General features: G+C 37.0%; 1 non-coding gene across 1 annotated transcript; it reads left to right on the top strand.

The window, feature by feature from the left end:
• The first annotated feature begins 799 nt into the window (after positions 1–799).
• On the top strand, positions 800–906 carry LOC112700051 (small nucleolar RNA R71). Its single transcript, XR_003152975.1, has one exon. It is a non-coding gene; the product is annotated as a small nucleolar RNA R71 (small nucleolar RNA).
• The last annotated feature ends 10,931 nt before the right edge of the window (positions 907–11,837 follow it).

Raw genomic sequence — 11,837 nt, 5'->3', positions numbered from 1 at the left:
GATTCACGTCCTCTCCTTCCTCTCTAGGTTCGGCCATGTTGATTATGTCAATGGCCTTGCACTCTCTTTTTGGATTCTCTTCTGTATTGCTTGGGAGAGTACTAGGAGGAGTTTCAGTGATTTTCTTACTCAGCTGGCCACTTGTGCCTCCAAACTTCTAATGGAGGACTTTGTTTCGCTCATGAAACTTAAAGTGGCCTTAGACAGATCAGAGACCATGTTTGCTAAGCTAGAGGTACTTTGCTCAGAACTCTCTGTCTGTTGCTGAGAAAATGATGGAAAAGGCTTGCTATTGCTAAACCTGTTTCTTCCACCATTATTAAAGCCTTGTTGAGACTTTTGTTGATCCTTCCATGAGAAATTTGGATGATTTCTCCATGAGGGGTTATAGGTGTTGCCAAAGGCTTCCCCCATGTAATTTACATCTGCCATTGCAAGGTTTTCAGGATCATAAGCTTCTTCTTCAGAAGATGCCTCTTTAGTGCTGTTGGATGCATTTTGCCATCCATTCAGACTTTGAGAAATCATGTTGACTTGCTGAGTCAACATTTTGTTCTGAGCCAATATGGCATTCAGAGCATAAATTTCAAGAACTCCCTTCCTTTGAAGCATCCCATTATTCACGGAATTCCTCTCAGAAGTGTGCATGAATTGGTTATTTGCAACCATTTCAATAAGTTCCTGAGCTTCTGCAGGCGTTTTCTTTAGGTGAATGGATCCACCTGCAGAATGGTCCAGTGACATCTTAGAGAACTCAGACAGACCATAATAGAATATATCTAACATGGTCCATTCTGAAAACATATCAGAAGGACACTTTTTGGTCATCTGCTTGTATCTTTCCCAAGCTTCATAGAGGGATTCACCATCTTTTTGCTTGAAGGTTTGAACATCCACTCTAAGCTTGCTTAGCTTTTGAGGAGGAAAGAATTTAACCAAGAAGGCCGTGACCAGCTTATCCCAAGAGTCCAAGCTATCTTTAGGTTGTGAGTCCAACCATGTTCTAGCTCTGTCTCTTACAGCAAAAGGGAAAAGCATGAGCCTGTAGTCTTCAGGATCTACTCCATTAGTCTTAACAGTCTCACAGATCTACAAGAACTCAGTTAAAAACTGATAGGGATCTTCTTATGGAAGTCCATGGAATTTGCAGTTCTGTTGCATTAGAGCAACTAATTGAGGCTTCAGCTCAAAATTATTGTCTTCAATGGTAGGGATTGAGATGCTTCTTCCATCAAACTTGGAAGTAGCTGTAGTATAATCACCCAGCATCCGCCTTGCATTATTATTGTTGGGTTCGGTTGCCATATCCTTTTCTTGTTTGAAAATTTCAGTAAGGTTGTCTCTAGCTTGTTGTAATTTAGCTTCTCTTAGTTTCCTCTTCAGAGTCCTTTCAGGTTCAGGATCAGCTTCAACAAGATTGCCTTTTTCCTTGTTCCTGCTCATATGAAAGAGAAGAGAACAGAAGAAGAAGAGGAATCCTCTATGTCACAGTATAGAGATTCCTTTATGTTAGTAGAAGAAGAAAGGAATAGAAGAAGGAAAAGGTAAGAATCCAAACACAAGGGGGAGGATAGTGTCAAATTCTTGAGTAGAGGAGAAATGTTAGTAGATGAATAAATAAATAGAAGAAGAAGAGAGAGAGAGAGATTTTCGAAAATTATTTTGAAAAAGAGTTAGTGATTTTCGAAAATTAAGAGAAGAGATAAAATTAAAATTAAAATTTGAAATAATTAATTAATTAAAAGAATTTTGAAAAAGAGGGGAATGATTTTCGAAAATTAGAGAGAGAAAAGTAGTTAGGTGGTTTTGAAAAGGATAAGAAACAAACAAAAAGTCAATTAGTTAGTTGAAAAAAATTTGAAAATCAATTTTTGAAAAGATAGGAAGTTAGAAAGGATATTTTGAAATCAAATTTTTGAAAAAGATATAATTTTAAAAGATATGATTTAAAGATATGATTTTTAAGAAAAAGATGTTTTGAAAAAGATTTAATTTTTTAAAAATAAAATTGATTACTTGACTAACAAGAAACTACAAGATATGATTCTAGAATTTAAAGATTGAACCTTTCTTAACAAGAAAGTAACAAACTTCAAATTTTTGAATCAATCACATTAATTGTTAGTATAGTTTCAATTTTGAAATAAAGATAAGAAAAAGATTTTGAAAATAATTTTAGAATATTTTCGAAAATAATAAAAAAATGAAAAAGATTTGATTTTTGAAAAAGTTTTGAAAAGATAAGATTTTTAAAATTGAAAATTTGACTTGACTTATAAGAAATAGCAAAGTTTTAAAAATTTTTGACTAAGTCAACTCAAATTTTCGAAATTTATGAGAAAATAAGGAAAAGATATTTTTTTATTTTTGAATTTTTAATGATGAGAGAGAAAAAACATAAAAATGACCCAAAACATGAAAATTTTGGATCAAAACACATGATGCATGCAAGAACACTATGAATGTCAAGATGAACACCAAGAATACTTTGAAGATCATGATGAACATCAAGAACATATTTTTGAAAAAAATTTTATGCAAAGAAAACATGCAAGACACCAAACTTAGAAATTTTTAATGCTTAGACACTATGAATACAAAAACGCACATGAAAAACAATAAAAGACACAAAACAAGAAAATATCAAGATCAAACAAGAAGACTTACCAAGAACAACTTGAAGATCATGAAGAACACCATACAAGAATTTTCGAAAAATGCAAGAAAAAGATGAACATGCAATTGACAACAAACTTAAAACATGACACAAGACTCAAATAAGAATCACAAAATATTTTTGGTTTTTATGATTTTATGATTTTTTTGTATTTTCTTTTAATTTTTTTTTTTGAAAAACATGTAGGAAAAAGAAAATAAGAAATTCAAAATTTTTAACAAGAATTCCAGGAATCTTTCAATGTTAGCCTAAAGCTCCAATCCAGGAGTTGGACATGGCTTAATAGCCAGCCAGCTTTAGGATATAAATCAGGCATGCAACAGTTGAAACTTCATCCAATTCCATATACATGCCTTTTATGTTGACAAGTGGAAGCCTCAATCCAAAAGAATTTGGATATGGCTTTACAGCCAGCCAGGTTTCAACATGTTACCATGAAACTCTAGAATTCATTCTTAAAAATTTGGAATAATTTTTCGAAAACAGAAGTAAAAATTTTTTTGAAAGATTTTTGAAAATTTTTTGAAATAAAACAAAAAGAAGATGAATCGTTAGTTGTCCAAACTCGAACAATCCCCGGCAACGGTGCCAAAAACTGGTGTTGTTGCCGGAATCTTGAATAATTGCTGGTTACAAACTCGAACAATACCCGGCAATGGCGCCAAAAACCTGTTGCACGATATTGTGATCTCTAACAATGGCATTCGACTTGGTATGCACATCTACTAACTCATCACTTTCTTCACAACTTCGCATCACTAACCAGCAAGTGTACTAGGTCGTCCAAGTAATAAACCTTACGTGAGTAAGGGTCGATCCCACAGAGATTGTTGGTATGAAGCAAGCTATAGTCATCTTGTAAATCTCAGTCAGGCGGATAATAAATGATTATGGAGTTTTTGAATAATAATAATAATAAATAAACAGAAAATAAAGATAGAAACACTTATGTAAATCATTGGTGAGAATTTTAGATAAGTGTATGGAGATGCTTTGTCCCTGTTGGATCTCTGCTTTCCTACTGCCTTCCTTTAATCCTTCTTATTCCTTTCCATGGCAAGCTGTATGTAGGGAATCACCGTTGTCAATGGCTACATCCCATCCTCTTAGTGAAAAAGGTCCAAATGCTCTATCACGGCACGGATAATCATCTATCGATTCTCGATCATGTCGGAGTAGAATCCATTGATTCTTTTGCGTTTGTCATCACGCCCAACAATCGCGAGTTTGAAGCTCGTCACAGTCATTCAATCCCAGAATCCTACTCGGAATACCATAGACAAGGTTTAGACTTTCTGGATTCTCATGAATGCCGCCATCAATTCTAGATTATACCACGAAGATTCTCATTAAGGAATCCAAGAGATATGCGCCCGGCCTAAGGTAGAATGGAAGTGGTTGTCAATCACGCGTTCGTAAGTGAGAATGATGATGAGTGTCACGGATCATCACATTCATCATGTTGAGGTGCAACAAATATCTTAGAACAGGAATAAATTGAATTGAATAGAAAATAGTAGTAGTTTCATTAAAACTCGAGGTACAGCAGAGCTCCACACCCTTAATCTATGGTGTGTAGAAACTCCACCGTTGAAAATACATAAGTGATAGTGGTCCAGGCATGGCCGAATGGCCAGCCCCCATGAATGGCATATGAAATCAAAAATAAGGGAAAAGCACCAATGGTCAAAAGACACTGAATACAATAGTAAACGTTCTATTTATACTAGACTAGCTACTAGGGTTTACAGAAATAAGTAATTGATGCAGAAATAAATAATTGATGTAGAAATCCACTTTCGGGGCCCACTTGGTGTGTGCTTGGGCTGAGCTTGAACTTTACACGTTCAAAGGCTTCTCTTGGAGTTGAACGCCAAGTTGTAACGTGTTTTTGGCGTTCAACTCTGGTTCGTGACGTGTTTCTGGCGTTTGACTCCAGAATGCAGCATGGAACTAGTGTTGAGCACTAGTTTGAATCATCTAATCTCAAATAAAGTATGGACTTTATATATTGCGGGAAAGCTTTGGATGTCTACTTTCCAATGCCATTGAGAGCGCGCCATTTGAAGTTTTTTAGCTCCAAAAGATCCATTTCGAGTACAGGGAGGTCAGAATCCAACAGCATCAGCAGTCCTTTGTAAGCCTTCTTATCAGAGTTTTGCTCAGGTCCCTCAATTTCAGCCAGAAAATACCTAAAATCATAGAAAAACATACAAACTCATAGTAAAGTCCAGAAATGTGAATTTAACATAAAAAATCAATAAAAACATCTTTAAAAGTAGCTAGATCCTACTAAAAACTACCTAAAAACAATGCCAAAAAGTGTATAAATTATCCGCTTATCAATTGCATACATGGAACCTTGTGCTTTTAGTAAAGGAAACAAACTATGAACTAGAAAGCAACAATGGTTAAGTAGTTTCCCTAATTTTTAGGAGCTGGTAACTAATTATACCGAGGGTTGAAATGCATTTTTAATAAAATTTTTTGTGGAACACCAAACTTAGCTCCCCATATTCACCCCTGAATTTTTTGGTGTGCAACACCAAACTTAGCTTCTTACAATATAGGTAGACATACTCAACTCTTTTATTGAAATAGCTAAGGAAAGAAAACTACCTCTGGTTGGGTTGCCTCCCAACAAGCGCTCTTTTAATGTTATTAGCTTGACATGCTTCATTCTTGTTTAACTCAATTCATGAACACTCTCCTCCTTTTTCCAAGGCTCTCCCAAGTAATGCTTGGCTTTGTGACCATTTGCTGTGAATGTGTTCCTTGTAGCTTCATTCAGAAGTTTAAGGCTTCCATGTGGGAAGACTTTAGTCACCAGATAAGGGCCAGTCTATTTAGACTTGAGTTTCCTAGTAAAGATCTTGAGCCTAGAGTTGTATAATAACACTTGTTGCCCTGGCTTGAATCCTCTTCTTGAAATCTTCTTATCATGCCATCTTTTAGCTCTTTCCTTGTATATCTTGGCATTCTCATAGGCTTCCAATCTGAATTTATCCAACTCATTAAGTTGAAAAATCCTTTTCTCTCCTGCTGCTTGGGAGTCAAGATTGAGGAGTTTAATGGCCCATAAAGCTTTATGTTCAAGCTCGACAGGAGGATGACAGGATTTTCCATAAATCACCTAGAAGGGTGACTTTCCAATTGGGGTTTTGAATGCAGTTCTGTATGCCCATAGTACATCGTCCAGCTTTCTTGCCTAATCTTTCCTTGTGGCTCCAACTATCTTCTCTAGAATTCTCTTTAGCTCTTTGTTTGCCAATTCAACCTAGCCATTAGTTTGAGGGTGGTATGGTGTGGCCACTTTGTGAATAACTCCATATTTATGGAGCAATTTTTCCATTTGTCTATTACAAAAATGGCTGCCACCATCACTAATAAGGCCTTTTGGTACCCCATATCTGGTGAAGATGTGTCTCTTAAGGAATTGAAGGACAATTGATGCATCACAAGTGGTTGTTGCTATAGCCTCTACCCACTTGGAGACATATTCTACCATTACCAGAATGTATTTAAAGGAATAAGATGGGGGAAAAGGTCCCATGAAATCCACACCCCAGTGATCAAACAGTTCCACTTCCAAAATGAAGTTTTGAGGCATCTCATTCTTCTTTGTTAGTCCTCCAGCCCTTTGGCATTCACTGCATTGGTGCACAAATTCTCTGGCATCTTTGAATATTATTGGCCAATAAAACCCACTTTAAAGTACTTTAGCTGCTGTTCTCTCTGGCCCAAAATGTCCACCATAAGCTGACCCATGACAGTGCCACAGTATATTTTTCATCTCATTTTCAGGAATACACCTTCTAATCATTCTATCTGGACACCTCCTGAACAAGAATGGTTCATCCCACAAGAATTTTCTAGCTTCATTGAGCAGCTTCTTCACTTGTTGCTTGGTGAATCCTTGAGGAATCTTCCTTTCAACCTTGTAGTTTGCAATATCAGTGAACCAGGGGGCTTGTTGAATTTGCAAGAGGTGTTCATCTGGAAAGCTTTCGTTCACTAGTTGGGAAGCTTCTTGATTTATCCCTTGTGGAGCCTTGATAAGTGATCAGCAACCTAGTTTTCACTCCCTTTTTTGTCCCTTATCTTAATGTCAAACTCTTGCAGGAGCAATATCCATCTAATGAGTCTTGGTTTGGCATCCTGTTTTGACATCAAATACTTAAGGGTAGCATGATCAGTATAAACCACAATTTTTGATCCAATCAAGAAAGGTCTAAACTTATCAAATGCATAAATAACAACCAATAATTCTTTCTTTGTTGTGGTGTAATTTTTTTGTGCTTCATTTAATACTTTGCTTGCATAGTAAATGATATGATGCAGTTTGTCTTTCTTTTGTCCCAGTACAGCACCAATTGCAACATCACTTGCATCACACATAAGTTCAAAGGGAGGTTCCCAATTTGGGGGTGTGATGATTGGTGCTGTAGTGAGTTTATGTTTTAAAGTTTCAAAGGCATGATTACAGCTTTCATCAAAGTCAAAAGGATTATCAACCACCAGTAAATTGCTTAATGGTTTAGCTATTTTTGAAAAATCCTTGATGAATCTCCTATAGAAACCAGCATGCCCTAAGCAACTTCTCACTGCTTTCACATTAATTGGCACAGGAAACTTTTCTATGATTTCTATCTTTGCTTTATCAACTTCTATACCATTGCTTGAGACCTTATGCCCAAGAACAAATCCTTTGGCATTTTTCCCAATTTAAAATCATATTTCTTTCTTGGCATCTTTTCAAAACAAGGGTTAGATGATGCAGACAAGTAACAAAAGAGTTACCAAAGACAGAAAAATCATCCATAAAGGCCCCTAAAATTTTTTCTACCATATCAGAGAAGATGGAGAGCTGACAATGGCCAAATTGCATAGGTTAGGAATTTTATCTCAAAATAGAATTGGAGTCGTAAGTATAGTCCTAACCCGACAATTTGACCATCATTCAAATAATATCACAATAAAAATAATTGAGAGTATTTAACTCCCGGGTCGTCTTCCCTAGGAGTTGCAATTAAATGTCAATCATTGGCTATGAGAGAGAGCATGGGGATTTGGGAAAGTAAGAAAGCAAGAATGTAAATATGCAAGGAGGTAAATGATCATGTGGTGCACGAATTTGCAATCCGTACAACTAACCAGCAAGTGCACTGGGTCGTCCAAGTAATACCTTACGCGAGTAAGGGTCGATCCCACGGAGATTATTGGTTTGAAGCAAGCTATATTTATTTTATTAATCTTAGTCAGGATGCCAATAAGGTTATTTGGATTTAATTGTAAGAAGTAAAAGTATTTGGAATAAGGAATTGTTACTTTATTAATGGAGAATATGTTGGAGTTTTGGAGATGCTTTGTCCTCTGAATTTCTGCAATGTAATATTCAACTCAATTGTTTGTAAAGTTCCATCCATGGAAAGCTGTATGTAGGGTGTCACCATTGTCAGTGGCTACTTCCCATCCTCTCAGTGAAAACGGTCCAGATGCTCTGTCACAGCACGGCTAATCAGCTGTTGGTTCTCGATCATGTTGGAATAGGATCCATTGATCCTTTTGCGTTTGTCATCACGCCCAGCAATCGCGAGTTTCAAGTGCGTCACAGCCATTCAATCCTTGAATCCTACTCGGAATACCACAGACAAGGTTTAGCCTTTCCGGATCCTCAAGAGTGGCCGCCATCAGTTCTAGCTTATACCATGAAGATTCTGATTAAGGAAGCTAAGAGATGCTCATTCAATCTGATGTAGAACGGGGGTGTTTGTCAGGCACACGTTCATGGACTGAGGAAGGTGATGAGTGTCACGGATCATCACCTCCTTCACAATTAAGCGCGAATGAACATCTTAGATAGGAACACACACACATTTGAATGAAATAGAAACAATTGCATTAACTTATTGAGACGCTGCAGAGCTCCTCACCCCTAACAATGGAGTTTAGAGACTCATGCCGTCAAAGTTTATAAAATTCAGATCTGAAAATGTCATGAGGCACAAAGTAAATCTCTAAAAGTTGTTTAAATAGTAAACTAATAACCTAGGTTTATAGAAAATGAGTAAACCATGATAGATAGTGCAGAAATCCACTTCTGGGGCCCACTTGGTGTGTGCTGGGGCTGAGACTTAAGCTTTTCACGTGCTTGGGGCTGTTTTGGGCGTCTCAACGCCAGGTTGTAACCTGTTTCTGGAGTTGAACTCCAACTTGTAACCTGTTTCTGGCGCTGGACGCCAGACAGCAGCATGATACTGGCGTTGAACGCCAGTTTACGTCATCTATCTTCGCGCAAAGTATGGACTATTATATATTGCTGGAAATTCCGGGATGTCTACTTTCCAAGGCCGTTGAGAGCGCGCCAATTGGACTCTTGTAGCTCCAAAAAATCCATTCCGAGTGCAGGGAGGTCAGGATCCAACAGCATCAGCAGTCCTTTTTCAGCCTAACTCAGATTTTTGCTCAGCTCCCTTAATTTCAGCCAGAAATTACCTGAAATCACAGAAAAACACACAAACTCATAGTAAAGTCCAGAAATATGATTTTTGCCTCGAAACTAATAATATTCTACTAAAAACTAGTTAAAACATACTAAAATCTACATGAAATTACCCCCAAAAAGCGTATAAAATATCCGCTCATCACAACACCAAACTTAAACTGTTGCTTGTCCTCAAGCAACTAGATAAATAAAATAGGATGAAAAGAAATTAAGAAGTAATAATATCTTAGAGTTTTAAATGGAGCTCAGATTCGTATTAGATGAGCGGGGCTTGTAGCTTTTTGTTTCTGAATAGTTTTGGCATCTCCCTCTATCCTTTGAAATTCAGAATGATTGGCATCCATAGGAACTCAGAATTCAGATAGTATTATTGATTCTCCTAGTGTAGTATGTTGATTCTTGAACACAGTTACTTTATGAGTCTTCGCCATGGCCCTAAGCACTTTGTTTTCCAGTATTACCACCAGATACATAAATACCACAGGCACATGACTGGGTGAACCTTTTCAGATTGTGACTCAGCTTTGCTAAAGTCCCCAGTTAGAGGTGTCCAGAGCTCTTAAGCACACTCTTTTTGCTTTGGATCATGACTTTAACCACTCAGTCTCAAGTTTTTCACTTGGACCTGCATGCCACAAGCACATGGTTAGGAACAGCTTGATTTAGCCGCTTAGGCCTGGAATTACTTCCTTGGACCCTCCTATCCACTAATGCTCAAAGCCTTAGATCCTTTTCACCCTTACCTTTTGGTTTTAAAGGCTATTGGCTTTTGTTCCTCTTCTTGATCTAATGATTCCTTGTAACTCTTCTTTTTTTTGACTGCTTGTTCTTGCTTCAAGAATCAAATTCATGATTTTTCAGATCAACAATAATATTTTTCGTGTTCCTCATTCTTTCAGGAGCCAACATTCTTTAAATTCAGGATTAAATATGCACTGTTCAAGCATTCATTCAGAGAACAAAAAGTATTGCCACCACATGTAATTATAATTTTTATTATTAAGAACTCGAAAAATATAAACTACTTCTTTATTCTAAAAATCTACTACTTTATTCATGTCTGATGATGATGAGAAAAATAAATTATAACTCAATTGGAAATAAAACCAGAATAGATATGCTAATTACTACTACTACTACTATATATCTTCTAAGGTAAATTTCTATAATAATACTATCACAGAGTTAAAGCTAAAATTAGAACTCAACAACCTGTGTTTTGGGAAGTAGATGTTCCTCTGATCTGTGGGGTGCTTGGTCCTTCAAGGATTAATTTCTGGCGCTTCAGCTCCCTTAAATCACGCCCTTGCTCTTCTTGTTCCTTAAGCAGTTTGCAAAGCATGCTACTTTGATTGTTCTGTTCTTCCTTTATTTGGTTCATAGCTTCTTGCAATTTGGAAATAGATGCTTCAAGATGTTCCCAATATTCGAATTGAGGAAGTTTTGGGAGGACTTCTTGTGCTCTCCTCTTGATTGGATCATCCTGCAGCTGTTGTCTTTCCATTGATATTTTAGTGATTGGCCTCTCAACTGAAATATATTCTGTTATTCCCATCTTCACTCCGGCATCTCTGCAGAGCATAGAAATTAAGCTTGGATAGGCCAATTTGGCGTCCTTGGAATTCTTGTTTGCTATTTTGTATAGTTCACACGAGATCAGTTGATGGACTTCTACTTCTTTTCCCAACATGATGCAGTGAATCATCACTGCTCTTTTAACAGTAACTTCAGAACGGTTGCTGGTGGGCAATATGGAACGCCCAATGAAATCCAGCCAGCCTCTGGCAGCTGGTTTGAGATCTTCTCTTTTGAGTTGATTTGGGATGCTAGTTGTGCTGGTGGTCCACTTGGCTTCAGGGATGCATATATCCTCTAGAATCTTGTCCAGGCCTTTGTTTACCCTCATCATTCTCCTATTAAAGGAGTCTGGGTCATCCTTCAGTTAAGGAAGCTTAAAGATCTCCCTGATTTTGTCAGGATGGGTGTGAACAATCTTTCCTCTGACTAAGGTCCGATGATCATAGAGGGCAGCTCCAATTATTCTTTGCCCGTCTGTCTGCCATAGATTTGCATAGAACTCCTGAACCATATTCCTTCCTACTTTCGTTTCAGGATTAGCTAGGATTTCCCAGTTCCTGTTTCGAATTTATTCTTGGATCTCCGGATATTCATCTTCTTTTAGATCGAACTTGACTTCCGGGATCACTGATCTTAGACTCATTATTTTGTAGTAATGGTCTGAATGTTCTTTAGTTAAGAACTTCCCTTGATTCCAAAGTGGTTTTGGAATATTCTCTTTCTTACCTCTTGGGTTGGGTTATTTTCCTTTAGGGGCCATGATCAAAGTGAGTATATTTTTGTGATCACGGATAAGCACACCAAACTTAGAGGTTTGCTTGTCCTCAAGCAAAAGAAAAGAGAGAAGCAGGATAGAAGGAGAGCAGGTGTGGAATGGTGGATGATGAGAGGGGCGCCGAAAGTGAATTTAAAAGGAGGGGGGATGGGTTTTCGAAAATAAGAAAAGATATAAGATAAAAGATATGATTTATAAAAGATAAATATGACAAGAAAAGGGTATAATTTAAAAAGATATGAATGATATTTAAAAATAAATTTAAAATTTAAAATTTGAAAAAGATTTTAAAAGATAATTAA

Source organism: Arachis hypogaea, chromosome 6 (genome assembly GCF_003086295.3).
Source record: "Arachis hypogaea cultivar Tifrunner chromosome 6, arahy.Tifrunner.gnm2.J5K5, whole genome shotgun sequence".
In the NCBI taxonomy this organism is placed as follows: Eukaryota; Viridiplantae; Streptophyta; class Magnoliopsida; order Fabales; family Fabaceae; genus Arachis; species Arachis hypogaea.
This window is presented reverse-complemented; position numbering and strand designations above follow the sequence as displayed.